We start from the raw sequence: 9,441 nt of genomic DNA on the forward strand, positions 1-9,441 counted from the left end.
ATGAATGAATGCATTCCGCTTAGATCTTGGCACCAGACTTAGTGAGCACCACAAGATTAATGCACATTTTCACACTAGCCTAAAGCTCTTGGTGTCAGGGACAGACACAAAAAGGGGGGAAAAGATTTTAACATCTGTCTGAAATTCAGACTCTTGGATCCAGAACCAGACCTGGTGTCACTGGGGCTGGCTTTAACATGATCTGGAAAGGACAGAGAGCCACCCACCTCTGCTTCCACAACCACCATGAGAAAGCATGTCCCACCAGGCAGACTCAGGGTGGTTGTTACCAATCATTCTGTACTTCTAGGTAAGCCTGTCCTGGAAAACTCTCCAAATATTGCTTACTGATCACTCTTTACTACATCCTGCTTCTTGTGCTGAATTCACCAAGCACACAAGTATGCTACCACTTTTGCCTCCCTCGTACTTGTTTATTTCAGATAGTAGAAATTTCTGCTTTTATCTTCAGACACCCAAGCTCAATCCCTTTATAAGAATAAAAGTTTACACCTTTATACCAAAATCTCCAAACACTCAATTAGTACTACAGTTATTATAATAATATATATCCATCAGTCCTAGAGTCAGTCTGTATATATCAGAGGAATTTTTTGGGGGGATGCAGAAGTCAGTGGACTCTTAAATCCCTGTCTTGCTCTCGAGTACCACAGCAGGTGGACATGGGACAGGTCACGAGCTGCACTAGTTTCTGTGTAGTCAAAGAACCATTTCACTCTGTCCCTCTATCAGTCACATTTCAGTAACGCTGGAGGCTGCCGAGCTGGCGAAAACTGCAGTGAAGGAGGTGCTCAGAAAGCTCTTGACTTAAACCAACTTATTCCTGACTCTGCTGGAAAGGCAATTACCCCTCACCACACCCAGACCTAAGTCAAGATCCTGCCAGAGTGACAGGACGCAGTTCTTAGGGGTATGTCTCACACAGTTTCATCCTCATCTTAAGCTCAGTCATCCTTCAAGGTCACAGCAGGACCTTTAACGCTGGTGTAAGACAGAGACAGGCAACAGTTCCTGGGAAGATCCACCCTCTCCCAGTCCACAGTTTTTCCCATTCATGCCTATGCCGTCACTTGAGCCTTGGCCTCGGCAGACCCACAGCTGCTGGCTTATCTAAACAGGTGGCACAAGCAGCCGAACGACTTTGGGACATGCTGCTCCAAGCTTTGTGCGATTGCATCCAGGAGTTTCAAAACTTGGATTTTGCAAAGCTGCAAGAGGCCTTTGAGACCACAGCCCTTGAAAAATCAGACATGAGCTGTTTTCACCATCTTCCTGCCCCGTTAACCATTAACAGCAACAGGTGTTAATGAGGATCATGTGCTTTCTTGCAGGTTGGAGCTGGTGGACAGAGCAATTGAGGATGGTAGAATTTCAGACTCACAACACCAACTAAAGAAATCTCATTGGGTTTGAGCAATGAACATGTCTGATAGGGAGCCATGAGAAAGGGAAACCCCAAAGGGCATCAGGAACACATCCAAACTCCATCATAATCAAGTAGATTTTTCTTCAGAACCCAAAAAGTCAAATCCCTGGTCTCAAAGCTATTCCTACCCTGACACTCACCTCATCACATTCTTGGCTCTGTGATTTGCTCCATTGTGCCTTTCATGAGCCAGCATCTCTGAAGCAAAGGTGGGTGGTAATGACCATGTCTGACTGCAACGTCCTTCCAAGCCTGGGAGCCCACACGCCTGGCATCTCCCCAGAGCATTACCAACCTCACCTCATTCCCAGGAAGGATCTTCTGATGGAACAGCAGGTGCAACTTCTTTCCACCACACTCAGGTCCCTTAAATCAGGAAAAGACCACTGTATTTGCCACCTCTCTGTTTTCTCCCTTTCCAGACTATGATCCATCAGCAGGGGTTTGGATAGCAGTGAGAAGTATAGCTCTTCATAAAGGAGAGTGTCATGATCTTCCATTCTAAAACCCATGCCAATCCCCACCTTGACACTGTTCACTTTGTTTTCAGCCATGTCTGATAACTGATTTAACTGTAACTTCCACCAGACACATTAAAACCAATTCCTTTTGGAGGATTTCTATTTCAAGTTGCACTCAGAAATAGTCCATTATTTGCAGAACTGGTGATAAAGGGGTTGAGAGAATCCTGCCAGCATCCAGATGACAAAGTACTAATTTAATGCGTAAACGGTTCTCAGAGCATTGCATCACACACCCTGTTCACAGCCCGCAGAGGCCCCTTCTCTCCCCAGCAGCTCTGGCCAACTGCAGACATTTTTGCTCAGCGTCTGCACCGGGTTTGGTACAGCAGGAGGTTGTTAATCATCTCTGTTCCGCACACACATGACCTGGTTGGCCTTGCTTTGGCGACTAGCTGAACCGAGCTGTGCTTTTGCAACATTAAGCGATATAAAACAGCAGCCCTGTGCAGCAGAGGACTCTGATGGATCAGATTGAAATAGCAAACTAATGCTGGTCTATCCAGGCCGCTAAGAATCAGAAATCAGATTAGGGAGAAGTCACTTACTGCACTGTCCTTCAAACAGGCACTACTCAGGCGATGTGATAAAAGTGGAAGGACTATTAGAAGTGAAATGACCAAACGACGCTAAAGCACAGGGTGAAGTCTCTGCTAAGGTACATTGTGCAAAGGGCACATTGTTGGGTAAGGACTGAGAGCAACAACCTGTAATTACCTCCAAACATGACACCTCCATTGCTCACTTCAACTACGGGAGCAGGCAAGGGTGCAATCCTGAGCTGCATAAGGACTGAGCAGTAGAAGGGTGGACAGGAAGGAGAGGAAATGAGGCTTTCTTGAAAATGAAGTACCTCTTGCAAATGAAAAGGATTTTTCTTCTGAGTTAAAAGATGATTGACATTTTCTTCCTGCTCTGCAGGATACTGGAACATTTTGCTCCTCACTTGATGATCTTAATCATCTAATGAAGATACAGGAAGGGCAAGAACACACTGTAGAGAATGCGTGCTAATGTGGGAAATGTGTTGTGAAGCTTAGATCACACTGTCCATGAGGTAGGAGCTACATGTACTCCTTATTTTGTACAGCACCTTGCACATGGGGTCATGACCCCCTGAAAGGGAATAATCCTGAGGTCCCAAGTACAGTGACAGAACCTGGCCCTACACAGAAATGCGTCCGTGCAGACAAAACCAACCCTATGGCAGGCAGACAAAGGGCTGAAGTCTGCTGGGAGGGCAAGAGGCCTGGAGAGAGAGAGAAAAGTATTTGGGGCAGCTGTCTGGGTGTTACAAGCAGTGATCAGAACCATAAATTGGATGGGAACCTCCAAGAGCAGGAGTTAATCTGCAAAGCAGCCCATGAGCAGAGGGGACAACCTGGGACAAACAGCTCAGCCTTTCTGCGCTAGGCATCTACTGATAGGAGAGCAGCAGGTGACTTTCTGGGGGGACAGACCCTATAAATCCCTCTGACCAGTGTCCCACTGGTTAACACAAAGCAACGGGACACTGTCCTCGTATATATCAGTACGGAGAGGGGACATGCCAGCAGACTCACGTCTCTGTTACTTTGAGCCTAGTAAACATCTACAAAACAACTTTTCCAGTAACGTGTCTGAAGGGTTTTTGGCGCTACGTTATATTAATATTACATGCCAGGCACTGCTATAGCTCTTTAAAGAGAAGTTTTTTATTTCTGAATCATGATGGGAACAGTTTCCCAACATCTCTGAGACAGCTAGAAAAGTTATTAGTTTGTATGAGCCTATACATATATATAACTGTGCATCCAAGGGGAACCTGGAAACCTACTCATGCAGTGAGTGAGGCCTCTTGTATTATGCAAGATCCAATCTACTTTCCTTTTCTAAAAGAGGATGTTCATTTAGAGAACAAAAAAAAAGAAAAAGAAAAAAAGAAAAAGCAGCTGTTTTTAGGTGGGTTTAGGTTTTTTGCTCCACAACCCTAACTGTTCAAAAACGTTCAAACATTACCAAAACAACCTGAAACCATGTTGGAAAGGTTCAGAAGTTATCTATTTTAAATAGTCCAGCACCCATGTCCTCAGTCCTTGCAACTCTGCCTGTGGAGATGAGGCTCCAGCAGGTTCAGCCCCAGCTAACACAACTCTGCTCCCAGTCCTGAGGCCAGGAGATTCCTCCCCAAGGCTCCCCATCCAGAACAGAAACTGTGTCCCTGAAGAAAGGCTTTTGCTGTGCCCTTGTAGCAAATAATAAAGTGCAGATGCTCCCTGGTTGTGTGTTGATCTGCCCCAGCTGACAGTGTCGGGCCACACAGGGCTACCGGCGGGTCCGGCTCAGCCAGCAGCAGTCTCAGATTGGAAAACATCAGGAGAAACAGATCAAGTCTCAGTCAAAGACAATGGTGCTTGCTATATATAAATAGCTGAAGTCCAAAAAAAAATTTAAAAAACCATATGAACCGTCAAAGCTCTCTTCCCTTTCCTATCAGCTCTACTTTGTCTCAGGGTACAGGAGACCATAAAGCTAATGACTGGAGGGAATAAAAAAGAGCTCTTGATCAAAATCCAATCCTATTATTTTCCAGAACAGAGACAAAACAACACTTCAGTGTCTGTCATTTCCACTGACCTTTGAACAGAAATTTTCTGACAGCCCTTGTTTGTGTTTCCATGGGCTGTTTCGCAGATTGCCGGCTGTGTGCTGCAAACGTGGTGCAGCATATGTGAGCACACAGAGGTTGCGGGTTTTGCAGTATCTGAATCCTAAAGTAGTTTAAATATCATTTAACTCTCTGCCATCTTAATGCTCGGAGCGTCACGCAGGCCAGCTGAGAAGACAAACATTTCACAGGCTGAAGTGGTCATGGCTCTGTACAAAGCAAAGCAGTTCAGTCCCTTCTCATCCCACAGAATATGAACCCAGCAGGACTCTTATCTTTTACCCCTCAGTGAAAGATAAGAGAATCAATGGTGCTTTCTGCAAGTGCCAAACATACCTTTGAAAAACAGGAAATATACCCCAGGTATTATCATTAAAATCAAATATTATCATTATTAATTGCAGTCAGCTGAAATAATGAGGACCTGATAGAGCAGTGTACCGAACAGCAAGTCCTCCAGATTCGACAGGGTTCAATGCTAACTGGCTGGAAATACTGAGATTAAATTTTGGAATAGATGTGAAATTTCAAAATAATACTGCTTGGTGGAAAAGTTGCCTGGAATTTAGATACAATTTAACAATTTAATTAATTTAATCTTCTGCATAACTTTTTTTTTTTAAACCAGTATAAGATTTATCAAATATAATCCCACAGAAGTCCTTAATTGTGTCTTAAATTCTACTTAGCAGTTCTAATAATTCTGTTTTAAAAGCCCACACCACCTTCTATGTTAAATAATGTGTTAAAATAAAAATAAGCCTCTGATTTTGTACAACTTTATGAAATTACCCTGGAAGAATTTCAGCCTCTGGTCCTGTGCTACTTTGTACCATTCTGACACAGCTTTTCTTAGCGATCTCATTTGCGAGGCTGCAGTAACTTGACATTTTGTGAAAAAAAGAGCTTGTACAAAAAGGAAAGAAGAACCCCACCAAAAAACTACACTGAGCCTCCGACATGTAGGAACCCACAAGCGCTGATATCAGCCTCACGTGTTGAGGACGCTCTGCTGGTGTGTGTGGCTGCACCCCAGAGCGGTGGGTCAGCCCTGGCCATGGCCACGCAGCTCCCGAGAGCCCGGAAGCTTCACAGATTTCACACAAGCTCATAGAGCACCTACAGCGGTGACTTAGCACCATGGAAGCTCAGAGTGAAAGGGGAACCTGAGATGGTTTTCAGAGAAAAGCGTTTCCTTCTTGCAAGGTGTATCTGTGAGATTTAGGTTACCTCACACAAAAGATTTCTGGGCAATACATCAGCAGCCCCAGCAATAAAACTATCTCGGTGCACTGTAAGCAAAAGCCTGAGTTCTAGGAAATGCAAAGTTTTCCCTCTGGGAAGAGCTAGGACACACATAACACACCCACAGCACCATGGTGTGAATCTCCTCCTTTCCAAGCCCACTGGCAAGTTTGAGCTACAGGCACTTAAGTCAGACAGCACCCCAGAAACACTAACATGAGTAGGCACTGACTCATTCTTTTCTCAAATAAAGCAGAAGAGATTCTCCCTGTGAAACCCACTGGTCCAAACCCACCAACTGCCGCAGCCATCCTCAGCTCTTTCTGGAACTCCTGCTTCCAGCAGGAACAGCAATTGCAACTCTCCTTCACAAACCACACGTCTCTTCCTTCCAATAGAGCCTTCAAAGCCACATCCCTTGTCCATTCTCTTACCCCCATCCGGGAAGAAACTCCCAGAGACTTCAGGCTTCTCATTGAAGCAAGGTGGATATGAGGTGCCTGCCTTCAAATTTTCTACTTTTTCTACGCTAAGATGCACGCCAGGGTTATTGCAACTCTAAGGTCACAAAAGTGCCGCTGTGAAAAACTGTCCCTGGAGTACTGTTTTGAAGCTGGAAGGCTGTCACCAGCCCTGCAGCTGTTAGACAAGGTATCTTCTAGGTCTGTTTATCCTCCTTTCTTCTCCTCCCATCTCTGAAGTATTTTCTTCAAAATCCAAAGACTTTTGCCCAGTGTGTCAAAGAATGAAGTGTGTTCCTGCTGGACTATGGGTTATTTTTCATCATAACCAGTGTAGCAATGCAGGGCAGATGTTTAGTGATTTGAGTTACCGTTCAGACACACTAATCAGTCTGATCTGTGAAGAAACTCCCAGTCTTTCAAAACATTCACGTGGTTTCCACCAGCAGATTATATTGCAACAGGAGTATGTGGTTTTGTATTTCTTCATATTATGACACTGCTGGAAAAAACCAAAACATTTCATGACCTCAGGATAAAGGAGGAAGGGGATTAAATAAACTAAATAAACAAATGAGACACTCACACACACACCCCCTTATGCTTTGGGATTGTTCCTCCCCTGCTCCCTTTTCACTTTCAGTGTTTGCACTGGGATGTGCTCACGTTTCTGTCGAGCTTGGAGCTGGCAGCACCAGGCAAGCAGGTTGGTAAAGCCTCATTTGCAGCCCAAATACCCATCCAGCTCTCAGTGGACGTGAAGACCATTGCCCAGGATGAGCAGTGACCCTGGAAACAGGCTGCTTTACATACGCTGAAGTAAAAAAAGCAACCCACTCTACTGCTGCAAGGCATCTGTAAACCCAGAATCCTTCCTCTTGCTTACTGGCACAAAACAAGATCCTGGTATGTTAAATGTGGCTTTTTTTCAGAGAGGAGACACAGAAGCAGCCTTCAAGGGCTCTCATCCAAGCTGCGTTGCTTTGACCACATTTTGCCAACACTGCTGAGAAGCTCCCAAGCCAGTGCTGAAAGGTTACAGCACACTTTATGCCTTGCATGAATTTTGAACAGCAGTGCATGACTCCAGATAGCTCCAGCTTTCATTCAAGAGAGATGGCTCACCAGCCACAGACCCAAAAGCCAGCAAAGTTATAAACCTCCATACCTATTCCCGGGAGTCCCACAACTATGGTTTTAACACATGGCAACAGAACATCGTTCTGGTTTGTTTATGGCTTCATAAGCTAAGATCAGACGCAGTGACAGGATAGGAGTGAGGAGTGAAAATGGACAGAAGGTCCCCAGAGAAGTACCTGCTCTGACCTGGAGCATTTGACTCTCACCCTACAGCACAGCACGATGACAAGGCAGTGTCACTTAGCAATTTTTAGAAGGCATTTAAGACAGTCTTTCCCTACAGGATAAATGGGGTTTCATTTTCCAAAAATAAGTTAGTGAAACTTTCCTGACAGTTCATCTTCTGTTCTTGGTGTAGGAAAACCTTGTAGGCTAATTTCCTGACAACGCATGCTAAAGCAGACCAGGAAACCATCAATTTCTCCTTCGGGCTATATCTGTAAGAAGGGGATTTATTTATTGCCATCACTGTATTTTCCAATGCCACTGTTTTAGAAAGCTGGACACCTGGCTCCTGCAGACACTGTTGACAGGTGGGCACCAGAAGAGACAACTTAGATGCTTTTGGACTCCCAGGGAGCCAAGTTCCTGAGTCACTTTTGGGGAGTTTACCCACAATTAGTGAGCCATTGCTGGAATACTGGTAGCACATTTCAACCTGGACACTGAGACTACATTAGATTGGCAGGGTGAGAAGGAAAGGGAACCAGTGCATGGAGCACACAGAGTATCGGAGCCAGGAATGTGACCCAGCAGGCAGATGTAATAGATGCGGGAAAAAGCAGAGAGGAATGAAGAGAGAAAACACAACCCTGCACACTCTAACCCACAAATAACATGCTTACTTCCCTCAGAAAATGATTCAATCTTGCAAACCCTATGAGGATGAGAAGTAGGTTTCCAAGCTTTCCTTTACAAAGAGTAAACACACAGCATTATTTTCCACATTTACTGGACTATTATACATTTTCCCAAAACATTCAGGACTATCAATAAAATTTTGGATTTAAAAGCACGGAAACTTTGGTTTTTCCCTTCTCTAGAAGCCCAGTTCTCCGAACCCAGCAAATGACCTAGATTCCTTGGAGAAGAAATTTAATCGCTCGCAGGGAGCCCATGCTGAACAGATCACAATATTTGTTCTCTGATCCAGTCACAAAGACGTCATCAAGCTTACAGCACGCCGACTCCTCATGACTAATCTGCACAGAAATATCATCCAGGAAGCTCTTTACAGAAAACGGGTAAGTGCAAATACTATGCTCAGGTTTTCAGCTAAATGGGCATGGGACGCTGTGTTTTAATTTTATGTTAAATGTCCTAGCCAGAAATCTCATGTGGCAGCTGGTCCTGAGAATTCTGTAATATGATAATTAAATGTCTGCCTATAAACAAAAGTGTTTGTATTACAAGTGCTTTCCCATGGCATTTAACTATGCAGCATGAATCAGATGCAGGCACAAAAGCAATTTTTCTTGGGTATAAGCAAGTCTCCCATTGTATCTCAAGAGACCCAGAATGCCTATGTGTGATCTGCCCTAGCACAGACCTAGCAATAAAATGAATTAGGTCTCTTACATTTACACCATATATGTATATTTTATTCCAAAGAATTCTCAAAGCTATTTTACTAACTACATATCTATCTCAGTGTTTGAGACTGCTGCTATAATATGAGTCAATTGCAACAGCAAAGTCTCATGTGGACTTTGCAGAGTCTCTGGCTCTTCTTTTGCAAAGGAATGCAAAGACTGGCACCAAAACCTCTGGCAGGAGGAAGAACAATTCCCATGCCATTAAATCCAGCCACTTCAGAAAGACAGCTGTGTGCAGAAACACAAGAGCCAGGGCAGATCATGAGAAAAAGTGCCAGAGCCAGCTGGAAGCACATTTTGAATTCAGGTGGCAGGGATATTACCTCCAAGGAGACATCCACACTAGAGACTTGATCCAAGATGTGCTCCACGCTCTCCTAAGACA

Source organism: Columba livia, chromosome 11, assembly GCF_036013475.1.
Source record: "Columba livia isolate bColLiv1 breed racing homer chromosome 11, bColLiv1.pat.W.v2, whole genome shotgun sequence".
Taxonomy (NCBI): Eukaryota; Metazoa; Chordata; class Aves; order Columbiformes; family Columbidae; genus Columba; species Columba livia.